Genomic DNA, 18,532 nt, shown 5'->3' with positions numbered 1-18,532 from the left:
GTCTAATCAAACTCCTTTGTGTCAAGGTCGAATCACTGTCTTAGCCCCATGAGAGAGAGAGAGAGAGAGAGAGAGAGAGAGAGAGAGAGAGAGAGAGAGAGAAAGAGAGAGAGAGAGAAAGAGAGAGAGAAAGAGAGAGAGAGAGAGAGAGAGAGAGAGAGAGAGAGAGAAAGAGAGAGAGAAAGAGAGAGAGAAAGAGAGAGAGAGAGAGAGAGAGAGAGAGAGAGAGAGAGAGAGAGAGAGAGAGAGAGAGAGAAAACAAGCTAACGCAGCAATCCGGGCTGCATGGACAGAAAGAGGGAGATGGGGACCCATGTGGTTGACTCTCTCTTCTCTTTTCGATCTGTTTAATCACATGTAGCCATATGGGTGCACAGTGTGCTGCATTAATTAGACCCTAGAGCAGCGGCTCACACACTGGCACACCGGTGGAGGAGAGTAGAGGCAGTGTGAGAGAGTCTACCTCCCTCCCAGGAGAAAATGGCTACCTGACCTATTTCACCTGACAGAGCAGCTTTGTTTTTGAGTAGGATCATGGCCACCACCATCACCACCACCACCACCCCTCAGCTGTGTTGTGAAAGCCGCTGTGCTTGGTTGAACGATTGGCTCAGTTTGTGCGATGGTTTGCTGGTTGCACTTGGAGGGAAGCAACAGATTTGATCTGATCTTACTGCTGGGTGGCTCCTGGTCTAATTAAAATAATCTATATTTGGGTAAATGGGATTTTTGAATTATTGTATATAGCTAGTTGAAAAAGTACAATTTTGTCCTCAAGGTGCATTACATTGATTGAAATTATCATTTTTATGGCTATCCAGTCCTTAGAAGTCTCACTGTGTGTTAGCTAATTAGAAACTATACCAGTGCCTTCATGTTCTGTGCCATGTAAATGGTCAAAATGAGATTGAAAAGTCTCTCTCAAATGACCTCCTAGACCGCTTCAGATCCTGTCCAATATGGGGTTATACTGCCCTCATCTCTGTGTGAGCCTTATAATCAACATAGAAGTAAATGTACACAGAGGCAGCCCTAATTCGCAGGTCTATATTTAGCAGTGGCCTGTGTTTGTCAGGTGCTGTGGTGTGGTCGTCGATCGGTCCGTTGTTGCTGCTGCATGGTGCCTGACTACAGGTCAGTGTCTCGAATGAAGCCACTTTCGCGTCTCCTCCAGACTCGTCATGGCGCTAATGATCCTTGCTATAGCTGTCAATTAGAGGATGGGACGGCAGGCAGGCTGCTAGTCTGTACTATACTAGCCTAGCCTATACACTGCGCTGTTTCCTGTTTGCATTTCCAGAGTACAGTCATTTCTGAGCCCCATTCTCTCACTTTAATGCTCATGATTTAATAAAAGACAAGCATCAGGCATCAGGACTGTTTTGTTGGGTGGAACCGATGCAGAACTCCAAGTATTATGTATGCAAATGTGTACTTCACAGACTATATAAGCCTGTATAAGCACTGCGCGGGGTTAATTACTGAAACCACTGGGGAATGGAGCAGGCGCGGGGGGGGGGGGGGGGGGGGGGGGGGTGTATCTGTGTTAGTGTCTGCGTGTGTGTGTGTTAGAGTTTCTCTCTTCATATGTGTATCAGTTTAAGCCATGCACCATGTTAGTCACTGACAGAAACAAAGCTCGGTGGAACTCTACTTGCCTAAGTAACATCTTGGTCAAGCCTCGGCTCTTTCATCTACTGCCACTTTAGATAATGACTACCGCAGGTATAGTACAGCACATCATTAGCGCTTCACCATTTGCCCTCCTTATCCTTTTCTGTCTTTCATTTCTCTACAGGGATAATGTGTGCATTCATCAGCATTAGAGAGAAAGATAGAGGGAGAGATGCTGGATTGAAAAGGGATGTGTTCAGACAAAAATAACATACAGCTAGACTGGGGGGAGAGCGATGCAGAGAGGTAGGGGAATTTGTACGGACAAAAATAGCATAAATGATGATAGGGGAGGAATGAGAATGAGAGGGAGAGAGAAAGAGGGAGAGAGAGAGGGGGGAGAGGAGAGGGGTGTAGTGTTTTTATTCCAGTCATCCTATTTCACTGTGTGCACATGTGTAGTTGTCATGAAAATGTGTCCTTCTGCCCTGCCCTCGGGGAGAGGACAAGGTGGCAGGCCGTCAATACTCTGAGCTCTGTCTCCACACCACTGGATAAACACAGCCACAGGAACAACACGCTTAACCCTACTCAATGGAGCGCCTCATCTTCCCATCTTCCCACAAAGGAGGAAAGAGGGCAGCTTGTCTTCACTCATCCTCCTATCTTCTTCTCACTGTCTGTGGCAGAACTCACACTGCCTTGCTATCTTTGCTTATCGCTGGCTGTAGCCTGAATGGAATTTTCAGCCAGATTCACACACATTCAGATTCCGCACCCTGCTTCAGTGTCTGTGTCTCTGCCTGACCTTTGCTGTTTGCCAGAGCTCTTAGGGTGTTTAGAATTCCAGCGTCTCATGTGTATAGTCCCACAGAGGGCCCTGGTGCCATGGGTGGGCCACTGTCCCCGTTGCTAGGCTGGCGAGGTAGAGGGTGGAGCCAGGGGCGAGGCTGGGAGTGAGGCTGGGAAGCGACCAGGGAATCTGGGGGTCGTGGGGATAAAGGGGCGATACGGGTCAGTGTTTGCCCAGCTGTCTCCAGGGCCAGTTGAAGAGGGAGGGACAGTTAGAGGGGTGAGGGGGGTGTGGGGCAAGGACATAGGGGGGTGTGGGGCGTAGAGAGGCATAGTTAAAGGGGTGAGGATGGAGTAGGGTGTAGTGGGGGTGGGGGGGCATACGGAGGAATAGTTAGAGAGGTGAGGACGAAGGGGGGGGGGGGGGGGGGCCGGGGTTGAAGGTGGACAGGGAGTGGCATTTTCTCTGATAAATCACAGAAGACAAAGTGGTGGGATGAGGCCCCTGTCTTACATCACGACGGGGGAGGGCTTTGGGGGGTTAGGGGGGAATGTGTGGAGGGGTTAGCTGGCCCTGTGATGTTTAGAGGAGAATGCAGCTGTATCAGTTTCAGAGCGTGGCCACCCTCTCTTTACCCTCCTCCACTGTTCCCTGTCCTGCAGGGGCTCCTGGCCTTGTGTTTCCACTCTAATGCCTTCCTCATCCACAGACACTGTAATCCCCACAAAGCCCCCCGTCCCCGTCCCACGGGAATGTCATCCCCCCCGCTCGTCCTGCCTGGCAAATTCCCCCTGTCTGTTTCTTTTATTTTCCACCCTCCAGAATGCTGAATTGAAAACTTAAGTCCACCGCCTCAGTTGCGGTGACATATCACTTTGTTGGCCATTGCCAACCGATAAAGACCCTCGTCCCCAGGAGTGTGACTGCATTAGCATGGCCTGGCAGGCGGGGCTCACCAGTGACATGATGATATAGGCTGCGTTCTGATGCCAACAGAGATCTGCCTTACACATTTCATTTATATATTTATTTATCCCCTCAGTCTGAGGAGGAATTAATCAGTCACAGGGTGACCTCTGGACACTTCCTCTCATCCCTTCATCACTCCCTCTCTCCAGTCCCCCCTCCCTCTCCCTCCCTCTCCCTCCCTCCTTAATTGAAGTTATATTCCGATATTGTGATATTTGTTCTACTGCTACATTGATATGAAATACGTGTCTTGTAAGCCCCACAGCTGAGTACGTGTGTGTGCATATGGTGGGTGTTCTGCAGTGTCGTCTAAAAATGTTGCTGTAGATTGATATAAGAAATTGGGACCTGTGTAAGCCCTGAAGCTATACTCAAGTATGTGTGCATACTGCAGTGACGTTTAAAGTGCTTTGAATGAATTAGCACCTTGGAAAGGGCTGTCCGTTTCACCACCATAGATAGTAGGCTACTTGGCTGCTATGTTGTGTTTGACACTTTTTTTCTCAATGTGTTCCGATACCTCAGAGCCCCCCGGATAAAACCCCCCACTATGTGTTCTGGGACCTCAGAGCCCCCCAGGATAACCCCCCCCCCACACACACACACACACACACACACACACAAACACACACACACACACACACACACTATGTGTTCTGGGACCTCACGATTTACAAATGAAGCACTGCCTCCCTCCTTCCCTCCCTCTGTCCCTCCCTCCCTCCTTCTATTCCTAAATCTCTCCATCCCTCCATCCTGTAGTCCCTTACTCCTTCCTTCCATCCATCCCTCCCCTCCATCTCCCTCCCTCTATCCTTCCCTCAATCCATCCCATAGTCCCTCCCTCCTTCCATCCCTCCATCCCCCTCCATCCCTCCCCGTCTCTCCTGTCCTCCATCCATCCTTCCCTCAATCCATCCCTCTATCTCTCCCTACCTCCATCCTGTAGTCCCTCCCTCCTTCCATCTCTCTCGCTCTCTCTCTCCCTCACTTCCTTCAGCCCCAGGTCGTATGTGTGTTTACTAATGGCCCCAGCGCCGCTGAATATAACCAAGCCAGCATTATCTGACATACTCACTCAGATAGAATGACTTCCACTGTAGGTTACAGGGTCTTGTGTATTAACATATACAGAACATACGATATACACCCATAGTCACTGACATGTTAGATAATATGATACATGCTGGTGACTGTTACTCCTTTTTTATTTTACTGACACGCTAACCATGAAAACCAGCATCTACAAATAGACGTTACTCACCTCATCTATGGCTATCTCGTCGCTCTTGGTTCATTTGGTCTTTCTGCTTATTGTCATAGACTTACAGTAAGTAGTCCATAGATGTTCTCCAGAGTGATGGAATGAGAATGTGAGAATGTGTTGTTGTTGTTGTGTGTCTCCGTCTCTCTATCGCTCTCTAGAGGTGGGGGTACCTGTCCTGGGGGCCTGAGAGAATCCCAGAGAGCAGAGAGCTAATCCCCAGCCTGGTTGGCACAAACAGACCCCTGGTGGACAGCCAAGTCCCAAACCCCCCCTTAAGCCCCACTCTGGGACTGAAGAGTGGAGACTGGTGAGAGCCTGGAGGGGAGCTGTTGTTGTTGGACGACGAGGTAAGGAGAAGGAGAACCCTTCTGCCCTGGGTTCTGTGTTTAATCCCATGGCTTTACCCATGAATCAGTGGAGTGATGTTATTGCTGCTGATTGCATCATCCACATCCACATGGGGTGTCAGCTGATTTCTTGGTGTTTCTTGGTCTTTTATGTCCAACAATGAAAATTCAGCAATTAAAAAAAAAAGATAAGATTTATTTGGGGTTCAAATAAAACCACCCACAGGCCAAACTCTATAAAACTCTGTTATAGAGGAATGGTGATTTGATGATCTTTATACCTCTCCATAATCCATTAACATGGCGCCGGAGGGGAGGGCTGCCGTCTTCTCGGCTCTTAACCATGCTATTTTGTTTGTTTTTTCACATTGTTTGTAACTTGCTTTGTACATGATGTTGCTGCTACTGTCTCTGATGACAAAAATGAGCATCTGGACATCAGAACTGCGATTGCTCACCTCAAACTGGACGAAGAGATCTTCTTCAATGAGTCGGACAAGAGGGATATAATACAAACACCCGACCAGGCTCAGATCCCCGTTATTCGCTGGAGAAGGAAACGGAGATTTTGCGGAAAGAGATTAGGGTGCCTTGTGAGAATCAGCAACGAGTGGCTAATCTGACCTTGCCCTCCGTCCTGCTAGCTAACGTTCAATCACTGGAAAATAAATGGGACGAACTGAAAGCACGTTTATCCTACCAACGGGACATTAAAAACTGTAATATCTTATGTTTCACCGAGTCGTGGCTGAAGGACGACATTAAGAACATACAGCTGGCGGGTTATACACTATCGGCAGGACAGAACAGCAGCCTCTGGTAAGACACGGGGCAGGGGCCTATGCATTTATGTAAACAACAGCTGGCGCACGATATCTAAGGAAGTCTCGAGGTTTTGCTCGCCTGAAGTAGAGTGTCTCATGATAAGCTGTAGACCACACTATCTACCGAGAGAGTTTTCATCTGTATTTTTCATAGCTGTCTACACACCACCACAGACCAATGCTGGCACTAAAACGGCACTCAATGAGCTGTATACCACCATAAGCAAACAGGAAAACGCTCATCCAGAGGCAGCGCTCCTAGTGGCCGGGGACTTTAATTCAGGGAAACTTAAATCAGTTTTACCTAATTTCTATCAGCATGTTAAATGTGCAACCACAGAGACGCGTACAAAGCTCTCCCTTGCCCTCCATTTATCAAATCTGGCCTTAAATCTATCCTCCTGATTCTTGCTTATAGAAAAAGTGGTTAGATGAAGCAGATGTTAAACTACAGGACTGTTTTGCTAGCACAGACTGGAATATGTTTCGGGATTCTTCCAATGGCATTGAGGAGTATACCACATCAGTCACTGGCTTTATCAATAAGTGCATCGAGGACGTCATCCCCACAGTGACTGTACGTACGTACCCGAACCAGAAGCCATGGATTACAGGCAACATTCGCACTGAGCAAAAGGGTAGAGCTGCCTCTTTCAAGGAGCGGTTCTAACCCGGAAGCTTATAAGAAATCCCACTATGCCCTCCGACAAACCATCAAACAGGCAAAGCGTCAATACAGGACTAAAATTGAATCGTTCTACACTGGCTCCGACGCTCGTCGGATGTGGCAGGGCCTGCAAACTATTACAGACTACAAAGGGAAGCACGGCTAAGCACGGCTAAATAACTTCTATGCTCACTTCGTGGCAAGTAACACTGAAACATGCATGAGCGTATCAGCTGTTCCAGATGACTGTGTGATCACGCTCTCCGCAGCCGATGGGAGTAAGACCTTTAAACAGGTTAACATTCACAAGGCTGCAGGGCCAGACGGATTACCAGGACTTGTACTCCGAGCATGCGCTTACCAACTGGCAAGTGTCTTCATTGACATTTTCAACATGTCCCTGATTGAGTCTGTAATACCAACATGTTTCAAGCAGACCACCATAGTCCCTGTGCCCAAGAACACAAAGGTAACCTGCCTAAATGACTACCGACGCATAGTACACATGTCTGTAGCCATGAAGTTCTTTGAAAGGCTGGTCATGGCTCACATCAACACCATTATCCCAGAAACCCTAGACCCACTCCAATTTGCATACCGCACCAACAGATCCACAGATGATGCAATCTCTATTGCACTTCACACTGCCCTTTCACACCTGGACAAAAGGAACACCTATGTGAGAATGCTATTCATTGACTACAGCTCAGTGATCAACACCATAGTGCCCTCAAAGCTAAGGACCCTGGGACTAAACACCTCCCTCTGCAACTGGATCCTGGACTTCCTGACGGGCCACCCCCAGGTGGTAAGAGTAGGTAACAACACATCCGCCACACTGATCCTCAACACGAGGGCCCCTCAGGGGTGTGTGCTCAGTCCCCTTCTGTACTCCCTGTTCACTCATGACTGCACAGCCAGGCACGACTCAAAAACCATCATCAAGTTTGCTGATGACACAACAGTGGTAGGCCTGATCACCAACAACGATGAAACAGCCTATAGGGAGGAGGTCAGAGACCTGATCATGTAGTGCAAGTTCCTTGGCGTCCACATCACCAACAAACTAACATGGTCCAAGCACACCAAGACAGGCGTGAAGAGGGCACAACAAAATCTCAGCATGGGTTCTCAGATCCTCAAAAGCTTTTACAGCTCCACCATCGAGAGCCTTCTGACGGGTTGTATCACTGCCTGGTATGGAAACTGCTCGGCCTCCAACCACAAGGCACTACAAAGTGTAGTACATCCAGGACCTCTATACCAGGCAGTGTCAGAGGAAGGCCATACAAATTGTCAAAGGCTCCAGCCACCCTAGTCATAGACTGTTCTCTCTGCTACCGCAAGGAAAGCGGTACCAGAACGCCAAGTCTAGGTCCAAGAGGCTCCTAAATAACTTCTACCCCCAAGCCATAAGACTTCTGAACAGCTAATTAAATGGCTACCCAGACTATTTGCATTGCCCCCCCCCTCCCCCCCTGCTGCTACTCTCTGTTATTGTCTATGCATAGTCACTTTAATAACTCTACCTACATGTACATATTACCTCGATTACCTTGACACCGGTGCCCCTGCACATTGACTCTGTACCGGTACACCCTGTATATAGCCCCGCTATTGTTATTTACTGCTGCTCTCCAGTCATTTGTTATTCTTATCTCTTACTTTTTTTAGGTATTTTCTTTAAACTGCATTGTTGGTTAAGGGCTTGTAAGTAAGCATTTCACTGTTGTATTCGGCGCATGAGACAAATACAATTTGATTTGATTTGATTTGACATGCCCATCTCCCTCTCCAGCCTGAGCTTCCAGTCTGGTGACCATGACCAGGTGGTCAAGGGCCAAAATACCTGGGAACATAACATAGGGATCTTATTAGTTAAGAGGAGGTAGCACTAATTGAATCACTGTAATTAAGCACAGGCCCTTGGAGATTTGGAGGATACATTTTATGCATATTATATAGTCAAGTTCAATAGGCTACATCTGTCGGTACAAACTATGAGAAATGATGACTTCATTTACTTGTATTTTTTTTGCTCCTGCCCCTATAAAAATAGCACTACACCAAAACCTTTTAGAGGACCCCTCTTGATGGCGGATCATTTAGTTTTTTGTTTTAAAGTATATTTTCTGGAGTTCTACACGTTCCCATGGAGCAGAGAGAAAATGTTGCCATTTTTCCATGGGGCAAAGTTAATTCTTTTTCAGTTTTAAAGCTCATTTCCTGCAATTCTACACATGTTGACATGACTTATGCCATGTTAATGTTGTCTGAGTGAGAGTGACTAACAAAATCAATGGTGGCCCCCTGGAGGTCAGGGACCCTGGGCATTTGCCCTGCGTGTTGGTCGGTATTCGGCCATGATTACTACAAGTTTAGATAGCTGGCTAGACAAATTTACTAATTTAAAAATTGTTAGCTGACATTGCTAATTGTTAGCTGACTGACATAACAAGAGAAAAATTGCTGATGCACAACCAAATTTCGAAATTGCACCTTGTGTATTTTACTATTCTAACTCTCAACAGTAAATTGGGACCCCAACTGGGTCGGGACCCCCAAGCGGCCTGGGGCCCTAAGCCCATGGGGCTGACTAACTGACCTGGGGACAGGGGGAAGGACAGGAAGGGCAATCAGGGTCAGCACTTATGTAGCTGAGTGGTGGATTGCTTTTATACCAACCTTCTCTGACTAGTACTATTCATCTCCTGTTACTGTACAGATTGGTAATAAACCTCCTAACCTGCCCACATTGTTAGATCAGCAGAGGAGTAGAGATGAATAGAATTTCTCTTTAGATGGTTTAGCCTGTACTGATAATCTCCAGCTTGCATGGTGATGTTGTTGATGAATGTCCAAGGGTTCCTACCAGCGAGAACTGCTCATTGGACAGACAGGGAAGAAAGACACTGCCATCTGCTGGACGGTCAATCGCAGACACCGTACTCAGGACTCATCACTAGCAGGCAGGATGATTATCACTCGCTTCCCCTTTCCCCAAAACTTGAGTTACTGTAAAACAGACCTTTCCTCAGCTTTACATTGTTCACACTCCTAGAGAGAGGATATTGTACTGTCTTGCATGATTGCAAAATATTGATTGGCATCGCACAGGCTTTGACAAACTCTTTTCATAAATCTGTCTGTCTGTCGCATCTCTCTTGAGTCAGTCATGCAGAGTTGATTCTCTGTTTATTTCTCTGCTGAACATCCTTCCCCTACGCTTCTGCTACAAATCTGCTCCATACAAAGGTAGCAACACAGCCACTCACACACCTAAGGAACCTACACAGAGCTCCCCAGTGGTCCGGTAGTCTTTGTTCTCTGTAGGTCTGTCCCTGTGCTGTGACTCAGAGTGTGTTGTGCTGCTAATGGAGGCCTGATTAGAGGAGCCTAGCTGGGCTTGTTTATCGATGCACAGGGCTCAGGTCAACGCTGGAGGACTGTCAGCAATACTCAGTGGCGCAGTCAATCACTGGCCAGGGAGCCTGGACAATGGCTTCTGTTGGACACACACACACGTACAGTATGCACTGACCCCCCCCCCCCCCCCCCCCCCCCCCCTCATCATACAAACAAACAGGAGGATCAGTCTCCTCTTCTCAAGAAATTTGGTATCCAAATGTTACACAGTACACCAAATGTTACACAGTACACCTTCCTAACCCAGCACTTGTGGAAAATATACACTCTGTTCTGAGCCGGAGGACACCCTAATACACATGTCTTTCTCACCACAGTTGCCTGTGGTTCTGCTTCTTCACCTGGCTGGCTGCAACTGGTATTGGTTAACAAACACTCACAGGGCTTGGTGGAGATAATTTGAGACTTGTGCTCAGCCAGCCCATGCACCAATCAATGGCCTCATCACATCACCTTGCTCTCTTGCTCTCTTCCAAAAGCCACAGCTGGCTGATGGCTCAGCCTGCCTGCCTGGTGTCTGACTGGTTTGTGTAAGTGATTTGGCCAAGGTGCCACTGTAATAAGAAGCAGGGGATGGTTATCTAGTACAGGCCATCCCTCCCTTTCCACTCCCTCTCTCCTCTGTCCTCCCTCCCTCCTGTTGTGTCTCTCAGCATTAGCGTGCTGCTGTGGTGAGGTCACGGGGACTGTGTTGGTAATGAGAAGCCTGGATCCTCACTCCAAACAAGTTGTTATTTATTTCCCCTCTGATTCACCACAGACACACAGAAAGCAGCCGAGCACTGGATATCTGTACATCTTTGTTTGTTTGTGCGTGTGCGCGCGTGCGTGCATGCATCCGTGCGTGTGAGTGTGCGGCGTGCACACGTGCGCACATTACATGTATGCCTGTGTGTGTGAGCATGTGTGCAAGAGAGAGTGAGTGGAGCAGATTCCTTTGGAAAATGTGAATAATGAGAAGATGAATATGGCAAGATGTGCTTTAAAAAAGAACGGTCCCTCCTTTCACATCAGTTACAATCACAGAGAAGGTCCTGCACCTTCATTCAATTATCATCACAATCTACTGTAATTTCAGACGGAGGCCTTGAATTATTCATAATGCATAACTTAACCATCGCTCCTGGAGATGGAAAAAAGGAATTTAAAGCATCCCTACTAACTAATTCACAGTATACAATATATAATGGATATCGATATACTGCTGCCACAAATCAGTGCATGGCAATCTGTCCTCGATACACGGGATGAGACCTCGGGAGTCATCTGTGTTACATTACATCCTGATGTAAAATATAAACAGTGAGGTCACAGGCTTACAATTGCATTTTAAAATGGGTGTGTAACTGAGGAAATATATTGGTTTAAATGTGCTGGGAAATGGAAAAACATCTCATTGCAATCCAGGTCTGTGTGCGTGTGCGTGTGTGTGTGTGTGTGTGTGTGTGTGTGTGTGTGTGTGTGTGTGTGTGTGTGTGTGTGTGGGTGTGGGTGTGGGTGTGTGTGGGTGGACTCTATGTTTCTGTGTGTGTGTGTGGGGGGGGGGGGGTGTAGGTGTGTGTAGGTGTGTGTGTGTAGGTGTGTGTGTGTGTGTGTGGACTCTATGTTTCTGTTTGTGTATACTTCTCCTTGAGATTGCAAACAATGTGTCGATGGTGGAATGTATCAGTGTTCTGATCTCCACAGAGTATTACCAGGAGAATCAGCCAGCAACCTGATTACTGCCCTGTGGATGTGGTGATGTTGTGGGCTTCCACTCACTCAAGATTTGACAGGCGTGTCCTCTCCTTCACACTCACACACACACACACACACACACACACACACATGGAATTGTGTGTCAACGTAAGAAGTTACTCTGAATTGATTTAAGCCAGTCTCCTCCATGTTTCATCTCCAGCAGTGAGCACAGCAGGGTTTAGATCTAACAGTTCTCATATTGCACTACGAGACAGAGTTAACCAGCCAGCTTTAATATGCCACTTTTTTTGGTGAGAGATAATGCCTGTCAAGCATGTTGCAATAATAGAGAACGAAGAATTCTCCTTCCCTCCTCTCTCCATCTCCCCCCCTGTCTCCCATATGAGTCCTGCCACTTACTGCCAGAGCAGCTTTATAAACCACAACCACACAGGGATTAACAGTGGCACTGCTCTGTATGTTCCTACATTCATAATTGACATGTCTTCAATTAGTGACAAATGCGTGATGGGGTTTTGTGCTTGCCTAATTTGCATACGCCTTAGAAATAGTAAAGGACCGTAGGTGTGTGTGTGTGTGTGTGTGTGTGTGTGTGTGTGTGGTCCAGCAGTGATGGGTGTGTGCAGTCAATGTTGACATCTCCTCTCCAGCTGTCTTTGTTCAGGTGCTTCGTCCTGTGTGCCCTCATTCTTCCAACCAATAGCCCTCAGAATAATTCCCACAATGGGACTCCAAATGGAGGTTGGGCTCTTACTGAAATGCCTCTGGGTCCCTGAGCTTCATATGTACACAGGCCTAATTGGAAATGATAACTGCCCTTTGTGAAAACAGGACGAAGGGGAGAAATACAGTGAGTCACGGAAATTACAGGAGCTGAAAGAGAGGCGTGACAACCAGGCTTATTATTATCTCTCAAGGTCTAATAAAGGACGAGACCAGGCTTAGCAACAGATTGCCTCCTCTGTCTCTCCCCTTCTTCTTCCCCCAACTGAAAATCAATGTCATTCGGCACACTTTGCTCTGCTCTGTTCTGCCACCAGGCCTTCCTCTCCTGTCTTTCATCAAATACCTTTTACGAGGAATAAGACACCTTTCAAATCAATTCACCTTGTGCCCTCTATTCAGCGGTTCGGACAATAATCAAGGGGGGGGGGGGCACGGGCACGGGATGGGACACACACTATCATAAAGCTTAACTCATACACTAGCACAGCATACTCAACTCATCATGGTTGGCCCTGTCCACGGGTAACTTTGGATGGGGCCACAGTGTCCCCCAGCCCCCCCCTGTCTCAGTCCCCAGTGTCTATGCTGCAATAGTCTATGTGCTGGGGGGCTAGGGTCAGTCTGTCCTATCTGGTGTAATTCTCTTGTCCTGGTGTCCTGTGTGATCTTAGATATGCTCCCTCTAATTCTCCTCTCTCTCTATATCTCTCTTCTCTCTGGACCTGAACCCAAGGACCATGCATGCATCAGGACTACCTGTCCTGATGACTGCTGGCTGACTCCGGCTCACCCGGTCCAGTTTCTGATGTTCTGCCTGCGGCTATGGAACCCTGTTCACCGGACGTGCTGTTTCGACTCTCTCTTTCTCTCGCTCTCTCTCTACCGCACCTGCTGTCTCGACCTCTGAATGCTCGGCTATGAAAAGCCAACTGACATTTATTCCTGAGATGCTGACCTGTGTTGCACCCTCTATAACCACTGTGATTATTATTTGACCCTGCTGGTCATCTATTAAAGTTTGAACATCTTGGAGCCTGGTTCCTCTCTAGGTTTCTTCCTAGGTTCCTGCCTTTCTAGGGAGTTTTTCCTAGCCACTGTGCTCTTACATCTCAATTGCTTACTCTTTGGGGTTTTAGGCTGGATATCTGTCACTTTGTGACAACTGCTGATGTAAAAAGGACTTTATAAAATACATTTGACTGATTGATTGATTAATTGATTAGATTAGAAGATGCTGGATGATTCTTTAGAATCTAAAAATTGAAGAAACCTGACCTGATTTGTCACAAATCCACAATGGTCTTTTTGTTGTGTTCAAGGACAGTAAAGTGTCAATACAGTGACAATGGTTAGCTCACAGAGAATCTAGTTTACAAGACAATGGCAATGTTTATTATTTCAAATCACAATTTCATCAGCACAATAGTGTTTTCAAATCTCAGGTCACATGTCAAGACCGTGTGCTGTGGAGAGAAAGTGGGAAAAATGTCACCCTCTTATGGGAAGGTGATGTTGTTTTTTCCCAATCATTTTTATATTGTGTATTTTTCTAACACATCCGCTATAACTTGTTATTCTTGACTGTATTGGACTTTGTGAAGGCCGGCAGAGGTCATTTCATCCGTCTCTTGGGCATTAAAGTTGGAATCCGTAGCAGTGAAACTGCCACGTTCGTTTGCGATATTACACCAGCTAAGACTTTACTTCAAACTACGTACAGACGGACATCATTGCACGTGCGACAGAACAGCAGAGTGTAGCAGACACCCGCATAGCAGATGTTTTGGCAGTGTAGGAGGTGGAACTGCGTTGGAGTCGTCAAATGGTGAGCAGCTACTCTAAAGCAGTTCCCCTTCTGACACCATCAAAACAACCCTAGGCAGATGTTAGCTACAGCGGATCTGATTAAAGGTACCTACACAAGAAGGACAGTCACCATTGGAAATCCATCATAATTAATTGATCAATATCATCCAGGGAATATAGCCTTCTAGGGGGAATCAATTGCCTAGGTTGAGAATTGACCAACATAATATTGGCCTCTGGACTGCTGAAAGAAAGAAAGAAAGAAAGAAAGAAAGAAAGAAAGAAAGAAAGAAAGAAAGAAAGAAAGAAAGAAAGAAAGAAAGAAAGAAAGAAAGAAAGAAAGAAAGAAAAGAACGATCATCAAGTGGGGTTGGACAGTTCCAGTCCTCGGGGGCCTGATTGGTGTCAGAGTTTTGCCCCAGCCCCAGCTAACACACCTGACTCCAATAATCAACTAATCATGATCTTCAGTTTAGATTGTAATTGGATTAATCAGCTGTGTTTGCTAGGGATGGAGAAAAAGTGTGACACCAAACAGGCCCCCGAGGACTGGAGTTTTCCACCCCTGATCGGAGGAAAAAAATAGATAAATAATTTGCTTAAGGCTGAGGGGATTTTTCTAGCTAGCCTGTTCCTCTAGCTACCATAGCTCTGCTGTTGTATATAGTAATGACACCCAGTGATGTGAAAGGATGATTTGGGGTGCTGGTTAGGTGATGGGAGGTGGTGGTGGTGTAAAGTACTTAAGTAAAAATACTTTAAAGTACTACCTAAGTCTTTTTTTGTATCTGTACTTTACTTTACTATTTCTATTTTTGAAAACTTTTACTTGTACTTCACCACATTCCTACAGTTTCCCTGACAACCAAAATAACTTTTTGAATGCTTAGCGGGACAGGAAACACTTATCAAGAGAACGTCCCTGGTCTTCCCTACTACCTGATCTGGTGGATTCACTAAACATAAATGCTTTGTTTGAGTGTTGGAGTGTACCCCTCGCTCTCCGTAAAAAATAAAAAATAAATTGTGCCTTCTAGTTTGCTTATTATAAGGAATTTGAAATTATTTATACTTATACTTTTAGTACATTTTAGCAATTACATTTACTTTTGATACTAAGTATATACTTTTAGACTTTTATTCAAGTAGAATTTTACCTGCTAACTTTCCCTTTTATTTGAGTTATTTTCTATTAAGGTATCTTTACCTTTACAAGTATGACGATTGGGTACTTTTCCCACCACTGGTCTCGGGTTGCCCCCGGGGAGCAGACTGGTCCTGAAGCAGGAATGGCACACAGAGAGAGATGGAAAAGGATGTTCCTCTGAACCAGGATGTTTACCCTGATGGAGGGAGCTGGAGGGGAGGAACGCACTCTCTTTCTCTTTCTCTTTCTCTTTCTCTGTGGACAGCCATCTGTGTGCTTTACAGTTTTTTCCAACTGCTTACACACAAAATCTTTTCATGTCACACGATTTTTGAAACCTCTCACTCAAAGTGCAAAACTACACACCAAATATCCAAAACCATAAGCTATTTCTCAGCCTTTGACTTGTCAATTGCATAAAACACTTTTTTCAAAACACTAGACACAATTCTCTACCTAAAACACAAAAATCTAACAGGAAGTGACTTGCTTTCCTTTTCCAAACACAACCAATCAAAATGCTACACTTATTCACCGGGTCACACACACACTCCTCACATGTGCAAACACTAATAGCTTAACTGATCACTAACCAATCACTGCTTTACTGTAGTATAGGCCTATAAATAGGTCAAAGGTCAGATTACCTGTTTTGAACAATGGATGCCAACAATGGATAGAGAGCAAGAGGAGTAGGAGGAAGAGGAAGAAGAGGACGAGTGCAAAGAAGAGAAGGAAGGAGAGCCATCTCTGATGAGACTGAGAGTCCAGCCCAACTTGAGTCGATTTACAGTGGCGTCCATAATTCGAACCTTCAGAAATGAGAACAGGTATGCAACTATCTAATGACTATTGTAGCATTACAGTAATGTACGGGGTCCTCCATCACAATGCCACACTGGGTCCGTACAACACCGGCCATAGGCTCACTTTTCTGGATGCAATTTACACAATGCTTGTCCCTGATCCAGATCAGGAGCCTGCTAGATTTGTGGTTTTATGGGTCAATATTAGCTTTCACCGGGCTGTTCTGGTCCACAACTGGTTTTCTATCCATCCACAATTTTGTATAGTTTTGTACCTACTCCCATATTCACCTTTTCTAAATCCCATAGAGGAATTCTTCTCAGCCTGGCACTGGAAAGTGTATGATCGCCAACCCTATGCCTGCATGCCGCTTCTCCAGGCAATGGAGGACGCATGTGGGGACATAGAGGTTGCCTCTGTCCAAGGTTGGATACGCCACGCTAGGAGATACTTCCCTCAATGTTTGGCAAGAGAAAACGTATCTTGTGATGTGGACGAAGTGTTGTGGCCAGACCCAGGCCGGAGAAGAGATGAAGCGTAGCTTAGCACTGGTGGCTGCCCCCCCCTACCAATTCCTGGACTGAGCTTCAGATTTAGAACAACCGTGTTTACATGGTATATCCAAAAATGTACTATTATGAAAGCAGTGTTTGCCATTTGATGCAAATGCTTCATTCTGACAAGTGTCTATGGCATTTTGAATGCAGTGTTTCATTTTGAAGGAGATGTGAGGCATTTTGCATTTTGTGTGTGCAGTTTTGGGAATTGTGTGTAGAGATTTGAAAAAAAGGAGACAGTTTTGAAAACGTGTGTAAGCAGTTGGAAAAAACTGTAATATAATGTTATATGAAGAGCTTCTTGAATGTATGCTGATGTGGCCGGTAATCATGGCACTGTTGCTAGGTATGGGAACTGGGATCTAAGATATGTTGCAGTCATTAGTGTTGGGGGGGGAGGGAGCTGGTTAACATTATTCAGTACATACATGACAACAAGAAGATAATGGCAAGGATATGGTTATTCTATTGTTGCCTGACAACACCGTCTGTTGATTATCACAATATATCAACTATATACAGTCAAATCAAATCAGTATACCAACAGGAAAGAGAAAGACAACAGGGGATAGGTTAGAGGGTAAAGGACGTTGTAATTTGTTCAGGATGATGCACAGTCTCTATCCACGTCAGGGTGGAGAAGTGTGGGAGCTACTGTCCAGCTCAGATGGCCAATGGAAACTCAATCAGGCCTTTTGTGCCTGGGCCATTCAAAAAGCCATGCGTACAAAATGAAGGGCTTTAAACATAATCTCCCAGATAATAGACTCCTGCTGAGTCCTGGCCAGTGGGGATCAATGCTGGGTGGGAACTCCTAGTACCAGAGAGAGACATTCACTTCCTTCATCTGCGAGAGAGACTCTACCTCCAGCTCCTCGTCCATCATTAGTTGACTGGTGGAGGGCGGCGGGGGGTGGGGGGGGGGGGGGGCTACAATCACTGCCTTTATCCCAGATCCAGCTCCCTGACCACCTCCTCAACTCTCTGTGTGGATTATGGAATTACTCTCTCTCTCACTAAGTCTCTATGGCATCACCCATAGACACAGACAGATAGAGGACAGTGTATGAAAGAGCCATTCACGCTCCTCCTCTGGGAGCTCTGCTAATCAGCTAGTAGAAGAGGCAATTTAATCTCCACAAAGCCAGAGATTGTCAGAATGAACTACTCACGGTGATTCCTCTCCACTCGTCTTACCATACTGTAACTACTCTACTATAAGACTGTAACTACATCTGAATATGTCCATCCTGCTGCTCTCCAGGAGTAATGGGAGGATAGAACTCAAATAGAAGAGTAAAAGGAGTTTGTTATCCACATTCTGCACTCTGTAGACTAGGGCAATGGCGACATACATTGCCCCAAAGCTGCAGGTCATAGGAGAGGAGAGTATTATCCATGAGAGGGCTTTGGATCTCATGTCCTAACAGGATCCTTACCAGCTGCCATCACCCTCGTCCGTCCGTCCACCACACCTAGCCTGATGTACCTCCACACACAGAGGGCCTCTGTCCCAGACGTCCCTCCACACATAGACTGTTCCCTCTGCTGTTCTCTCTGCATGGCAAGCGGGACAGGTGCATCAAGTCGGGCACCAACAGGCTCCTGAACACTGGCCCCCCTCATCTGTTCCTCTCTAGGTTTCTTCCTAGGTTCTAGGCTTTCTAGGGAGTTTTTCCTAGCCACCGTGCTTCTACCCCTGCATTGCTTGCTGTTTGGGGTTTTAGGCTGGGTTTCTGTACAGCACTTTGTGACATCAGCTGATCAGCTGTAAGACGGGCTTCATAAATACGTTTGATTGCTAGTGGCCGGGGACATTAATGCAGGCAGACTTAAATCTGTTTGACCTCTTTCTACCAGCATGTCACATGAGCAACCAGA

Source organism: Oncorhynchus mykiss, chromosome 6, assembly GCF_013265735.2.
Source record: "Oncorhynchus mykiss isolate Arlee chromosome 6, USDA_OmykA_1.1, whole genome shotgun sequence".
In the NCBI taxonomy this organism is placed as follows: domain Eukaryota; kingdom Metazoa; phylum Chordata; class Actinopteri; order Salmoniformes; family Salmonidae; genus Oncorhynchus; species Oncorhynchus mykiss.
The sequence above is the reverse complement of the archived record's forward strand: the minus strand, read 5'-3'. Positions refer to the sequence as shown.